General features: G+C 38.9%; 1 long non-coding RNA gene across 1 annotated transcript in view; it reads right to left on the minus strand.

Annotated features, from left to right (window-relative positions):
• LOC135719270 (uncharacterized) overlaps window positions 1–15,154 on the minus strand; it is a 79,403-nt gene extending 64,249 nt beyond the window's left edge. Inside the window, exons 1-2 of the long non-coding RNA XR_010521054.2 lie at window positions 15,123–15,154; window positions 14,422–14,593 (exon numbers count right to left, since the gene is read on the minus strand). This is a non-coding gene — a long non-coding RNA (uncharacterized lncRNA). The remainder of the gene's footprint in view (window positions 1–14,421; window positions 14,594–15,122) is intronic.
• Window positions 15,155–16,162: the final 1,008 nt, after the last annotated feature.

Genomic DNA, 16,162 nt, shown 5'->3' on the forward strand with positions numbered 1-16,162 from the left:
TGCAAACTAGATGTCTCTTTTATAGCAACGTTTATGGGGTCGCAGGCGGCGGTTGAAGGTCAGAGGTGAACACAGACTGTTAAGTACGGAGGAAAAACCTTTTAAGCTCATGCATCATTAATGCCCCCTTCCTCTTTTATCTCATTTACATACCCTTTCGAGTAATCTCTCCTATCTCATTTGAATAAGAAAGCAAACATTTGGCGTACAAACAAGAGGCCTGAAATCCCAGCATGTGGGTTTTCAAAGGTCTCTCATAGCTGAACCATGAAAACCAACCTATGCCCACTCAGTCTGTGGGCGATACTGATGGACAGTACGTGAGTGTTTACAAGCAGGTTTACGCAAAAACAGGACCAATGTGATTGACTGGCAACAACACATATAACGAAAATCCGTTGACACAGTCAGCAGCATGAATACGAAGATAAGTAGACTTTCACTAGATGACTAGATTTTAGAGTCACTCTCGTACCAAGAGACAGGAGAAAGCTGCTAATGGAAAACACCAGATTACAGAAATCAAGTAATGCACTTGTATTAGTCATCTCTTTATGATTTGCACATTTCATTTTGCAATAAAGATCATGCCTCGTGTTCCTATTGCAATGACAATATTTTAAAAAGATGCTACGCAATATGCAAATCCATAACCTATGCATTGTATTTCTGTTCTGCAAGGGCTATGCATTGTAATGCATGGCCCCAGGGTCTTTAACTACTGTGTACTTACATAAGAAAAGAGCATTTCGGTCTTTGTAGTTATTGTGTACATGTGTGTTGTTCAGTGTAGGTTTAGGGGTGGGTTTGGGTGTAGGGATAGGCTCAAGAGAGTAACTATATGCCTTTAAAGGGGCTGAATGTAAGTTATTACTTAAGAAAATCTTTAAGATAGAGTTTTCATTTGTATATTTATGAGGCAACCATAATGTAATAGAAAGAATGACACCTTGAGTGTCCTCCACGGTTGTCTCTATCAGCCTGTAGGCTCTTTTCTGTGTGGAGAAGTCGGGTCCGAATTGGCGCGAAATTCAAAATGTGACGTCATGCGCGTGCTCGTCTACCTGGGCGTTCCATATAGACGCACGGCAGTCATTAGTAAACAGCGGCAATCGCTAGCATGTTTCAAATGGACTCTGTAGACGGAAAGAAGCGCCCAACTTCCAGCACAATCCAGACACTCACGGAAACTCCTCGTAAGTTTAAAAAAAATCCTTATCTAGTGCGGCCAAAATAGTGCGTGACCGGGGTCGGGGAAAAGACAAGAGTAAACATCGGATTGGCATTTGATTCTTGGAGGGAGCTCCGGTCAGCGCTGGGTATGAAAACAGACCTTGAGCAGGTTTCCTTTTTACTGCAAAGGTAAGACATAGTTACAGGGCATCTGTAATATATTATGTTATTGTTTTTGTGGTGTAATGCTAACGATAGCATTTATTTTGTGGTGTAATGTTAACGATAGCATGTAGCACAGGACCGTTTCAAAAGTTACTTTCTTATATGAATTATCTTTATTCAGAGCACGAGTGCATTAAGATTGTGAGTGTCGGGAGTGTGTTTTACAGTGTCGTGTTACAAAACTTTTAGAAGTAGACTTCTGTTGAAAATAAAGTAGCACTGCAACATTTTGCTAAAATATGGTCTGTCAAACAATAACCTTACAGTACTGTAACTTTTCTTACATTTGTAAACATGCTGGTGAATCTCAATGAGCTGTCTGTGGTTGCTACGGCAACTCTGGTTGTTGTGGTCGTGCTCGTACGAGTGTGCCCACCGAGAACGAGCATGAGACTGGCTGCAGTTTCTATAACGGCCACTGGTGTCAGTGACGGTTAGAAATTTCTCAACTTACGGAGAGCCCCTTTAAATCTACATTTTTATGTAAGTACATAGCGGTAAATAAAGTGTGCCCCAATGTATTGATGCATTTTAAAAATGCATCTCTATTTGGGATTATGCATTTCTTTACTTGCATCCAACATTTTACACATGTACTGTGTACCAATGCTTCTGTGAACCTATTGAGCAAGGAAACTTGATATTAATGCAGTCAGCTATTACTCAATTGCCTGTGAACAACAACGTTATTGTCCTTATTCCCTTGCACATTATTTCCTTACCCCCCTGCATGGACAATGATTGATACATTAATACTGTGATGCTTTTTAATTAGATAAAACATTGATGTTTCAAGCAACAGCACTTTATACAATGTGTTAGTAATAAAAAGGGCAGAAGTCAGGACTGGCAGTACAAAAGAACAAGCAGTTGTTTAAGATAATACATAGAGGCACAGCCAAGTGCTCAAAGAACAAAAACAGACATTGGACGCATGGGGGCTGAGAGAGAGCGAGCGAGCAAGAGAGAGAGAGAGAGCAACCACACAATTTTATAGTGATGCAACATGTATTCTACTCTCAACAGTGACCATATAAGGGCAGGGGTGGGGCTTTAGCATACACTAGGAAACCGGGGGTCCTCTAGTGGAAGTACCACGTGACTTCCAGTACAATATTGAAATATCTCCCTTCCACCCCCCCCTCCCTTTCAGATCTCTGTTTATATCTCTCTAACCGAATGCACTACTATTCTGTGTCATTAGGGCTGTATTTATTGATCGGTTAAAATGTGAAGCAAGCAAAAGTAACATGAGGTGCTCTACAAATCACTATGCTAACAAACACCATAATCCGATTACTGGCATTTGACTTGAGCAAGCTAATGCAATCATGCACCTTTGCATAAGACACATTCTGGTAAATGACACTGTTGAAGAAACACGTGGTTGGGGGCAATCGTTTGGTGTAAAGTTGTTAAAAAGCCACTTCTGTATATTTGTTTGTAACAGATCACATTATAATGTAAATCTATGCCAATTATATTCAATGATCACTGTAATTGAACAGCCTTAGGAATAGGTCATAGTAGAGTGTCAACGAGCATCTCACGTCTTATAAGGTCACTAATGTATAGACTTGATGTTTATGAAGCAGTTTTAGGTTATACCTCCAAAATTAATAATGCTTTTGTAGATAACTTGAGTAAATTTAGGCCTTTAGGTAGTTTCATACTGGACTTAAGGCCCTAACCCTGAGATCTTTCAACAAAACGTGGCACTTTCTAACGGTACGTGTATTCGTACCGGACCGTTTTGGTACAGGACTTTCGGCACGGTGAATGGCCGAATGCAATCTTTTTTGTGCAGAACATACTCAGCTGTTACTCAGCTGCGGAGGAGTTTGTTAGTTTAAGTCACAGATTACATTGGCGACACAAGCAAAGATTAGAAGAAACGTGCAAAAGATAAAAGATGGCTATGTATGCAACTCACTCAATCTCAATATGAGTGTATAATAAGTAAATCATCACGTTGCTTGCTATGCAGTTACACATAGAGCAGTAATATTATTTTTATACAGAGATGGTACATAACCAATTTTAATTCAAACAAATCAAACAAATCAAAACAGAAACATTTTTTGGTGGCAAAAATGTAAGGTAATAGTTCACAAATGTATTCAGGAATTGAATTTGTTAGTTTAGTGCAAGGTTTTAGTAGAAAAATTTTAAGAGAAGGTTAAGAAAAGATTTACCTACTGTTATAAAATAATGTAAAAAAGTATGTTATTTAGTGGAGAACTTTGCAGCAGTATTTTATTTATTATTCTTTTTTATTTTATATATATTTTATTTATTATATTTTAATAAAAAGTGATTAAAAAAGTGTAAACAAGTTGTTAAAAAAGTTTATAGTAATAAACAACCTGCAGTTTAATGTTTGCATTTTTCCCTTACTGTACCAAAAATTAACCGAACCATGGCTTCAAAACCGAGGTACGCACCCAGCCATGATTTTTGCATACAGTTACACCCCTACTATGTAATAGCAACAACGGCAAACTACATGCTTGTAAAACTGACATATTTGTCAAGTATGGAACCCACTATCGAAATTTGACCTCTGCATTTAACCCCTCACAGTGAGTAGTGGTAAACACACGCAATGCAAATTATGAACACACACACAGGGAGCAGGGCAGCTATTACTGCAGTGCCCAGGGAGCAATTTGGGTTAATAAAGGTGCCTTGCTCAAGGGCCACAAGAGCACGTAACCTGGCAAAATGTAATATTGTCTGTCCTACTGATATTGTATTAACAATTTCTGCACTTTGATATAGTACCCACATAAAAAATACCATGGTAAATATTGAAGTATATTACAGTATTTACTACAGTTTCGCTGTTAGAAAAACCAGCATACCAGCAAGACCAACATATGTTTTGCTTTGGTACTAGTTTGCTGGTGACCACCAGCTAAACCAGCAGCAGCACCAGCTAAACCAGCACCAAACCAGCATGGAAATTGTTCTGGTATAAGATGTTTTTCAACTACAGTTAATAGCCTACAATGCTATAATATAAATTAACAATGAGTAGTAATAACTAGCATAATAAAGTATACAACAATTCCCTATACTTTACTATAATAAATACTACAGTATTTATTTAACGAGTTAAGAGGTAAGACACAACTCAACTGTTCAGTTGTATATAATGAAGCCCACAAACATGACAACTGAACAGTCATGGGGTCATTACTTACTAGCAAGCATCATGTCTCTCACAACAATCCAGACCGAGTCCTTTGACACGGTCCTCGTGTATTAAACATATAGATCACCAGACTGTGGTTTATGAGTAGGAGAATGACAACATCCACCCTCGCACCCACAACAGAGACTCGCTCAAACCTCTGAATCCCTCCATTTACCTCAAACAAATACCAAACTGGAGGTCAGTTTCGCGCACCAGGGCGGGATTCACCCGCGCTCGGCGTCATGGTAACCGCAGCAGAACGTTCCGCCACTGCGCGCGCCTTGTTTTTCGCGCTCTCGCTCTTCCGCCCACTCGCGAGGCAATCCCCCTCAGCAACGACTACACGTCACTCTTACAGCCACGCCCAGATTACAGCTCGCAATGCGATTCTCCGCTACGCACACAGTGGGCGTGGGCTGCAATGTACTTGACGCTTGTACGTGCTGGCGTTGTTGTGCTGCTGCGTCTGTATGGAACCGTGTGAATGGAAACGACTTGTCCGTTATACGCAGTAGATGCCAAACATGACAAGCTTAATAAAACGAATACCCTACACAGCTGGTTTATGAGTTGAAATAGACTGCTTTATTATGATTGCTATTTTGTATCTTTTCTATTACGTTTTATCACAGTCTAAGAAAGTTGTATCCAGTGTTAAATTTAATTAAAATAAATTAAATAAAACACTATAATGTGAACCAGAAATGCCACAGACATCTACAGGCATTTGAATTATTTTGTGCTTGTTTGTAAAAATATTTTTACTCCAAAATATATTGTCTACAGAACAAATTGATTGAAACTTGCATTTCAGAATACATTTGTAATTGGGAAATTCCCCTTCTGTGCAAAACCTGTTGTTATATTCAAAACATAAACCCTCTATATCATCTTGTGTGCTACATTGGAAGCAAAATTATCATATCTTTAGTACAACGTTAAAGTTAACATTTAGATCATATTTCTTTCTGTTTTATATTTTCTTAACATTTTTGGTAATTTACAAATTTAAATGAAATAATACTTTATAGTCTGACTTTTGGACTCCATATGTGTAGACATCCCAAGAAGCAAATACCGAGACAATGAAATGACGGCTAACTATAGACCAAATATAGTCTGGCTATAAGTAACCCATTTCTAATCTAAATATCCTTAAATTTGGTTACATGCCATTTTGCCAAAAAATATCTACGTGTTCAAAAAGTATATGCATCATCTTGCATAGACCTTATGGTCTTATGAAACATTTTTATGTATGGAGAATATATACTTATATTTGTGTGCACAGTACAGTATCTCCACTGACTTCAATATACTGCTATCCTGTTTCCCCTGCACAGTATCAATAAAACACAAGGAGGGCAGTTGCCATGGACACAACTCCAGTCTTTGTTCTCTTTCATAAAATAGGTTACTGTCTCTTATCACAGCCCAGTCAGCTGCACCATTAACACACCAATTAAAGCCCATTTACCACCAATATGGCAAATCACAGGAGCCACTTGACAGAATTGAGGGACTAGGACCATATGCCAAAGTCCCAATCATTATTGTGCTGCTGTTGTAATTTGCATAATTGCCATGCCAGTGGCAATTTGTGACTTTGGCTGCAAGAGCAGTGGTCTTCTGCCATACCCACATTACACTCGGAGATTTGAGATAACAAGATTTATATCAACAAACTGTCATGTCTTTAGGCAGCTCTCAAACCTCATGTGAAGTCCTCTATTGCCTCAGAATCCCCGAAGCCCCCGGGTGGAGGAGTGGGTGGGGGTCTACATCCACCCTCTTATTTCATTGTGAGGCTACAGACACACACCCACCTCCCCTTGAGACCCATGCTTATGATGTCAAAAGGCCAGCTCTGATGTCATCAGTGCATGTGTGATTGTGGTGTATTGTTGGCCTGCACTATGACTCACTTCAGGGAGACCACTTGTACACCCTTAAACGAATGCAAATGTAAGACAGTAACAAGACTAAGGAATATTGATGTTTTTATTTTGGAGTGAAAAGAAAATTTGCTTGTGGAAGTATCTGCAAAATGACAAAATGTTAATGAAGTCAACAGACCTGGAATTACGTCATAGCCATGCATCAGTGGAAAATATTATATGTCAGCCAATCGGAATAAAACATTTAACAGCGTGACTCTATGCTTTTAGATGACTTTTAATTGGCTACTTCTGTTAAATGTAGCGTTTACCTGAGATGATTGCTCAGAGGACACAATTCATTATGACATCAATATGCAAATGCTTCTCAGATCGCAGCGATCATTAAGCTGATACCGCAAGGATAAGATTCATTAATTCCCACATCGAGCGCTGGTCCTCTCGCACTGCTCTTTTACACACTGAATCATCACTATAATGCCTCTGGAAAGACGTCAGCGAGGGACCGAAAAGTTATGTTAGCAATAATATAGCTGTGAATCATCAATGACACCCCTTTGCCTAGCGCACCTGCTGTGATAAATTGAGTTTACTATTATTGTCACCCTGCAAGGATTTGTTGTTTCAAATTTAATCAAATAAATGTCAACAGGGGAAAAAAATCACAATTGAGATCTCTGTTTATAAAACAAAATTAAGATTAAATAGAGAGATTAAATAGGGCTTGCAGTCTTTCTAAGGTGTTCATCCTAAGAGCAAATATTCGTATTTATATCTCCTCTAAATGATGCAAAAGTAAATCATACAAAAAATACACGAATGTCATTGTACGTAATAATAAGAATAAGTCACCTCGAAAATTAGGTATGAATTGCAATGAGATTGTGTTGGCCAAACACCAACATCTGGACTCAAAAGTCAGAGTCATTTCTATATGAACATTTCACACCAATTACTTCTCAAACCGAACGATCTAAGATAAGTTATCCATATTGTTATAGCTTTCTTACTGTATGTCAATAAATGACTCATCTATTTCACTTCAGACATTAAAAAAAAGATTTGTTGTTTCAACTTTAAAAAGTGTTTCAACTTAAAATATTAGTTGACTTTAATATTAATTTACAGTGGCGGCCGGTGACTTCTTCTCAGAGGGGCGCAAATTCAAAATATGTGTTCGTTGCGTCATGTGAACCCTGTGCATCATATGTCTTATCAAAATATGTTCCTGCTGCACACACGTCAAAAGGGTTTATGACAAAAGTTAACACTTAACAGTAAACTCTGATTATACATGAGATTAAGTGAGTCCAGTATGCGTCAGTCCTGTGGGCGAAAATGCCTTGTTGATGCTAGAGGTCAGAGGAGAATGGGCCGACTGATTCAAGCTGATAGAAGAGCAACTTTGACTGAAATAACCACTCATTACAACCGAGGTATGCAGCAAAGCATTTGTGAAGCCACAACACGCACAACCTTGAGGCGGATGGGCAGCAGAAGACCCCACCGGGGTCTCCACTACAAATAGGAAAAAGAGGCTACAATTTGCACAAGCTCACCAAAATTGGACAGTTGAAGACTGGAAAAATGTTGCCTGGTCTGTTGAGTCTCGATTTCTGTTGAGACATTCAGATGGTAGAGTCAGAATTTGGCGTAAACAGAATGAAAACATGGATCCATCATGCCTTGTTACCACTGTGCAGGCTGGTGGTGGTGGTATAATGTTGGGGGTGGATGTTTTCTTGGCACACTTTAGGCCCCTTAGTGCCAATTGGGCATCATTTAAATGCCACGGCCTACCTGAGCATTGTTTCTGACCATGTCCATCCTTTAATGACCACCATGTACCCATCCTCTGATAATGCACCATGTCACAAAACTTGAATCATTTTAAATTGGTTTCTTGAACATGACAATGAGTTCACTGTACTAAAATGGCCCCCACAGTCACCAGATCTCAACCCAATAGAGCATCTTTGGGATGTGGTGGAACGGGAGCTTCGTACCCTGGATGTGCATCCCACAAATCTCCATCAACTGCAAGATGCTATCCTATCAATATGGGCCAACATTTCTAAAGAATGCTTTCAGCACATTGTTGAATCAATGCCACATAGAATTAAGGCAGTTCTGAAAGCGAAAGGGGGTCAAACAGAGAATTTGTGTGGTGTTCCTAATAATCCTTTAGGTGAGTGTATTTTGACATGATGAGCCACACACATGATTGTGACAAGCTTTACATCATGCACCCTCGAAAAAGAGGTCACCGGCCGCCACTGTAAATGTAATTTAATTAAATTATTAAGGCAAAACGAACACTTACCTTTTTAAGTTAAAACAACTAATATTTTTTTACAGTGCACAATGAAGTGAATGCTAAATGCAAAAGCCTGATAGATCATAAACTCGACCGGTAACCTGAACTTTGTCTTGGAGGGAAAGAGAGAAAAATAGAGGGAAGCATAGAAGGAGGGGTGCATGCACTCCATAGCCTTTAAAGCCATTATGAGTTGGCAGGTGGTATGAATAAGTCCAAACAATGAGGAAGAAAGTGAATATTAGCAGTTAGCCTGCAAAATTGAGGACAAAAGATTATCTGTCTGTCGACTTTGCCACCTTTTAAGGTACTTAGCAACCAGCGATAAAACACTATAAACTTAACAGTAATCCAAGCATGACAACTATCAAGCGTTGAGATACACAGCTGTAGATGTGGAGCAGTGGGTCAGAGGTTTGTATTGTGTGAACAGGTGCCTGTTGTTTTTTCATCTCTTATTTTTACTTGAACTTATAACATCTTACTGCGAAGTGTTTACACTGTGAACGCTGCTGCTGGTGATCCGAGAAGCTAAAAGATAAAAATTGTTTGAGATTGCTTTCATATATTTTTTATTACTATGCGATTATTCTTTTCGAGTTCAATTCGACCCCCTTTTCCTGCAAGCATCTACCTACATTGTACTTTCATGTTTTAATGTTACAAGTTCGGGTCTAAACTTGACTTAGTAGTCAAGTTTGTTTTATTGAATTTATAACCAAAATTTAACATGCAAAGAGCAGTGCTTGTCTGCAGTACATGCATTGCAAGAGAACTAAAGAGCTGCTCTTTAAGGTCAATTACTTTGGAGACATATCTGTGTATCAGTTGCATATATTTGCTTTAATATTCACATTGTGCTGTAACCTTTTTATCAAAGCAATAATGCACTCGAATTTAACGTGAATAAGTCGTGGCTGAATAGGGCGCGTCGTCCCTAACAATGCCCTTTTAGTCGTGACTTATTTTTGACCTTACTGCTTACATAGATTCACCGATGCACATCCAAGTTCACAAAAAATGTCACAGATCAAACGAACCAAACAACATCCAAAGGGTAAAAAACTAACTCTGACTCAGGTCCGCACCAGGAACTTTCGCATGGAACCACATGCCGCCCTAAATGCATACTGTATAGATCACATGCAGCAATAGACCAAAAAGTTACCACAGGTGAAATAAAAGATTAAATGGTTAATGTGATGTTTAATCATCCACATTTAATGGAAGATCCCTTTACAAACTTACTGACTAATGTAGAGAGATTCTGAATAAAAACTTGTTGATAATGTCCCTGAGTACAGGACTGAATTTTTGTCATCAGGTTTTTTGATGTGTAAGACTGAAAATTCAATGACTCTTAATCTTTCAAAAGCTGTGATATTCCGTCTCAGTTATACATTCAGATTTGCTCTTGATATTAGCCGTTTCGTTTCAATAGGCCGCCTAGATTCTAGTAAAAGTATAAAGGTCACGTGTGCTGTGAATTTTAGGGGAAAACAAGGTGCTTAACCAAACATGATTTGACCAAAATGAGTAAAATAATGATGTGTTGTGTTGAGCTTCAATCATTCAATGACATTTCAGATACAACCACATTTTGTTTCACAAAAAATAATATACATACATTAAATATTTTCATGCATGCATGCAGAACTTTCCAGATATGCGGAGGAGCCTTTTATCAGATGCACGGCATCATAAGGGTCTTTTTTAAAGTGTAGGGCATGAACTGAAAGTGATTGAAGGGGGAAATTTCAAGCAGGTCAGGTGGGTTTGTAGCGTCTTGCACCCGTGTGGGTGCAGAAAGGAGGGCTTTGAGTGTGCATGCAGGCGACATTGTGTGAGTGTGTCACACTGGTTGGTTGAGTCACCGTGGAGACCGCAGCAATGGAGATGAGTGTACAAGCAGATCAGTGCATTGTTTTCACACTCTTACTGTACACATACGGCATGCCCACTTACACCCCTGCTCACGCTCACATACATCTGCCCACATGCCCTCTGTCCGTACCTCTCTCTCTCTCTCTCTCTCAATCCCTCTTTAATACTTTTGCTGTATGACCTATCCCCCAGGTTTGGTGCAGATCAGTTCTGTGAGGCTTATTGATTGAAAGCATGTGCAGTAAACCTCAGTGTTTGTTCAAATAAAATGGCAACTATGTTTTTTAATAAAGGCTAATCTTGCTTCTTTTCAGTGAACTAGAATTACATTTGCCCATTCAAAACATCATAATGCCAGCAAGTTCTGGATGACTGCCAGGGCATTGTTAAGAAATTGTTAAGATGTTCTGAGTGACTGCTTACAAAAGATCCCACACCCAATATTCTGTCACATTCTGGTTCCTCCAGCAATGCAAGTCGATTGAAATTTCTTGCTAGTTTCATATTCCGAGTACAGTAGTACTACTAGTAGGAATGTATGCTGAAAGGTTTTAAAGTCCCCATACCTATGTATATATGCAAATACTGTATATGGAGTCTATAAATAAGTGTTTTGAAAGGATTCTCTGCAGCGATGCTTTGGTTCTCCAAAGAACATTTTAAGTGAAAGGATATTAAGAGAATCATTTATTTCTTACCGTATACTAGTCCATAGTACATTTGTCCGCTACAATGAGTGTTTGAAGAATAGAAAGGTTCTTTATGGAACCACACAGCCTGACAAAGATCCTTTTAGGAACCTTTAGGAGCTCATTATAGTTGTGCATAGGTCCTACAGCATAGCCTAAATGCCATATGCTAGGCGTCGGTTTTCATATGAAGAGTTTGGTTCCAAAACGCGATAAACGCCAGTCCTCCTTCTTTGGAGAATGCAAAAATCCGCTCAACAAATCACAACGCCCCATTCCACGCACTTTAAACAATAATGGTGGCGTTTTGAATACACACATAATCCTAGTTTTCCTCATCTACTTTGTACTTCGTGATCAACAAACAAAAACAAAATAATACTTTTGATGGCATAGATAAACCTGTGGTGGTTGTTTTCTGTGGCGTGGAAAAAAAAACGTAAGAAATGTAAGCCATGGGCACTCGGGCGACAGAAAAATGCCGGTTGTTGCTTGTTCTCACACGACAGAATCAAGCTTCTGTCATGCTAACGCATTGATCCCAGAGGATCTTATGAAAAACTTTGCATTATTTTACTCCGTCAACGAAAATCAAAAAGCAGGACCAAAACATTTTACAGCTGATCTCTGTCAAAAAAAAGTTCTGCAACAACGTCGGAAGGATGACAGCCGCAATGACAGTGTTCTTAATATGACAAAGTAAGTGTTTTGATTAATGCCATTAATGTTTAATTTTTAATCAGTGTACACCACTAGTCAACTAAATGAATATAACATGATAAATTTATGTATTGATTCAATAGATTTATAGCATTTTTTTTTTAAGTTTTTATAATAAATCTTTGAAAATCAAATTATGGATTTGAATTTTTAATGTTATTATAACCTAAAGATGCTATGTGAAGGTTTGCGTTTTGGAACCAAACTCTTCATATATGCATCTATGTTGTTGTTTGCGTCAACGTGCAATTACACGCAGACCACTAGAAGGCAGTATACCCGCATGTAACCCACATTAGCAGTGCAACAGCCAAAGAAGAAGCAGCTTGGCCAGTAAACTCACAAACGAAGAAGTAGCAGCAGCTTGTTGTGTATAATTTGAGAAGACCGGCAGTGATAGAGGTAAATAGACAGGCAGTTAAATCACTCCTCAACTTGGCCCATCTTTGTTATTACTGTCGAAATGCCTTAAGTGGAAATGCCTATGAAGAAATGCTGCACAGATGTTTAAACCTGACCGGAGGGGTTCTAGTGGACCAATCACAGCGCTTGCAGTCCGTGTAGAATGAATGCGTTGTTAAAATGTTGGTGAGATGCACATCAGGTTACTCACAGCCTACGCATAACTTACAGCATAGCTATGGCGTAGAACCTACCCACGACTATTAAATTGCACTTAAGGCCACTTTACACAACAACGTTTTTTCATCCAAAACAGGAAAACATTTTATATTTTTTGGCTGCCGCTTAAGGGTGATTTATAGTTGTGAGTAGGTCCTACGGCGTAGCCGCGACAGCATAGGTTCCGCGTCGGTTTTCATTTATACTTGTGCGTCGTCGTCCGTGTCAATGTGCAAACACACCCGCAGACCGCTGGTAGGCAGTAATCACGCGTGTAACCACAGTAGCAGCAAAAGAAGTTACAGAAGAAGAAGCTAAGCAAGTTAACCCGCAAACGAAGAAGAAACAGTAACTTGTTGTGTATAATTTGAGAAGAGCAGCAATGATGGAAGTAAATAAACAGCGACTTTTGATGCAGTTTGGGTTAAATCACTCCTCAATTGGCTCATCTTTGTTTTCACCATCACAAACGGAAATACCTATGACGCAGTTTTTTTTACCTGACGGGAGGGGTTCTGGTGGACCAATCACAGCGCTTGCGGTCCGCGTAGATCTGACGCGCTGTTAAAAATTTGTTGAGGTGCGCGTCAGGCTACGCGTAGGACCTAAGCACGACTATAAATCGGCCTTTATGCTTATATGACAAAAAAATTTTAGGTCCTGAAAAAGCAAACTTTTGGAAATGGGTTTCAAGGTGCAAGTTTTTGAAAATGATGCCGTTATCATTTTTGTGTAAATTACAAAAATGAAAATCCTGGCATTATTCACATCTATCACTGTAAAACGTTAAAGTTAGATATATTTAAAAAAAGATTCAATTGCTAACACCTCAAAAATAAGTTTTCCAAATTACATTTTCTTTTTTTACTTTAAGTAAAAAATGTAAAAAATTACTTCAAATGGTAGCACCTATTTTTTTTTTACTTTTTCAACTTAAAATGTTCACTTAAAGTGAGACAATTTAAGTTGAATTATTTTTATTTTAGTTGTTACCACTAAAGTATTTTTTTAAGTCAATCCAACTTTACTTTTTACAGTGTACATGTTCAGTCTATATGCATGCACGAGTACTTGACAACCTTTACAAGTATAGTCTATTTTTTTACATGTACATGAACATATGTGCACGGTCGAACCCACAGCCTTGCAAAGTTTTTTTTTTTTACTTGTACAGTACATGTACGCAGATGTTCGATGCATGCGCATTGCATCAAAATGTAATGCATCTCCTGGGCTACATACTACATTCTCCTGTACGCGCATGCATGACCTACGCGTACAATGCAAGCAGGGTTTCAAAAATCCGGTGGTGCAGTATGTGCGCATTCTAAGGATGGAAATTGTGCCCTCATGTAAGCGTAAAAACTCAAGAAATTATTGACGCATCTCAAACACAATTTTGAGTGTACAAAATTTAGCCGCTTTATGGTTCAGGATCAGTATCAAACCAACCTCATAGTCTGGTCAAACAAAATTGCTTAAAACTTGTTTGTTGTCTTTCTGTAGAAGAATGTGCTGTACATGCTCAGGTACGTAGTGCATCACCTGACATGCATAATAGGCCTACTGCAATTGGATCCATGTTAATTGGTATTGTTTTGACAATGTTGTTGTGTGTATGTACATTTTTTTTTGTATAATCGTTGTTATGTAAACGTATACCCTAATACAGAAAAACAGCTCCAAGCTTCTCACCTAAACCAACAGTTCTCCTCAGCATGCCGGTCATTTCGATTTACTCTCCCACACCATCAGACGTTTATTTGACTGTCATTAGTGGACCTCTTGACCTCTTGCCCCCTGCAGGTCATTCAGCTGCAGAAGTGTGAAGTTTCTTCTCCCACGGTGCACAACTCCTCATACCAGCCTTAGAGAAAATACACCAACATTCTCACCTCTATACCAAATCAGAAAAGTGTTTTAAAATAGAAAAATATAATATATCCAGGAATCTCTGTCTGGCGTCATCACAGCCAATACTTCTCATGTTGAGTCATTAAAAACATGATGTGCAAAAAAGCTAATGCTTTTTACAGTGCATAAATGAAAGAGTTAACGTGGAAACCTTTCTGAAATACATGTTTCTGATTGATCAATTGGTCAGATTATCTCAAACATACAGTACGCTCATGGCAAACAAAGAAATGATGCATTCTGATGCAGGAAATCTTTATGGTAAATGTATCATGAAAAGCCCCCAAGTCCTGTCTTAAGGAAAATCAAAGATAAGAATCAGAAGGAAAAACACTATTGGCATCTTGATGATAATGGTGATTGTAACATTAAATATTAACACCTCCAAACTGCATTTTACAGGAAGGCTTGTGAAACTTCAATGCTTTATTCAAGCTAAAAAGACTACAGTAAATCGAAAGCTTTGTTGCGAATGATCTCACCTCTTGCTCCCTTGAAGGACAGCCGTATGTCACCTCTTACATGTTTATAGATTAGCAGACAGGCTCAGATGGTGTTTATTTCAACACAGCCACACACGGGTTGTGGCATTTGACACTTGTACCCATTAAATTTGGCATGAAGTTATACAGATAAAATATCGCACCTGGATTCCTGCTGTCAGGCTGTTAATTGAGAGTCTGATGAGTCACTTAATGCTCAGTCTTGGATTTCACGCTCCTTAACTTTTCCGATTGTGAAATGTGTGGACTAAAACTCCAGTGACCCTGCTGAAAAAACCAGCATACCAGCGAGACCAGCATATGTTGTGTTTTGGTGCTGGTTTGCTAGTGAACACCAGCTAAACCAGCATCAAACCAGCATCAGCACCAGCATTAGCACCAGCTAAACCAGCACCAAACCAGCATTAGCACCAGCTAAACCAGCATTAACACCAGCATCCCATGATGGTCATACCAGCATATGTTGTGTTTTGGTGCTGGTATGCTGGTGACCACCAGCTAAACCAGCATAGACCAGCATAATTCCCATGCTGGTCCATGCTGGTTTAATGCTGTTTTTTTTCAGCAGGGGAGTGAATACTGGTCACGATTGACCGGGTTGTTTGCACCGCAGGAACAATAATATCAAGCTGGGTTCATGCATGTACTTTATTTAAACTTTATGGCTGTAATCTGTTCAAGGCAAAGCACATAAAGCAGATTGTTTGATAAAGCTCAAATCAGTATTGCTAACAAGTAATTGCTAAGAATGTGATGGCTGGTGACTTCTCTTCCGAGGGGCGTGAATTCAAAATAAGTGTTCGGAGTGTCATGAGTGTTGCTCGTCATTTCAAAATATGTGCTCGTTGCATCATGTGAACCAAGTGCATCATGCCTCTTGTCAAAATAATCGCGTCAAAAGACACTCCCTTAACACTAAACTCTGATTACGCATGAGATTATGTGAGTATCTGGCAAACACGAGCGTCTCTTTTATCATAAACAAAAAGCGTCTGCAGCAGGCACTTATTTTGACAAGA

The sequence above is a fragment of the Paramisgurnus dabryanus genome, chromosome 14 (genome assembly GCF_030506205.2).
Source record: "Paramisgurnus dabryanus chromosome 14, PD_genome_1.1, whole genome shotgun sequence".
Classification (NCBI taxonomy): Eukaryota; Metazoa; Chordata; class Actinopteri; order Cypriniformes; family Cobitidae; genus Paramisgurnus; species Paramisgurnus dabryanus.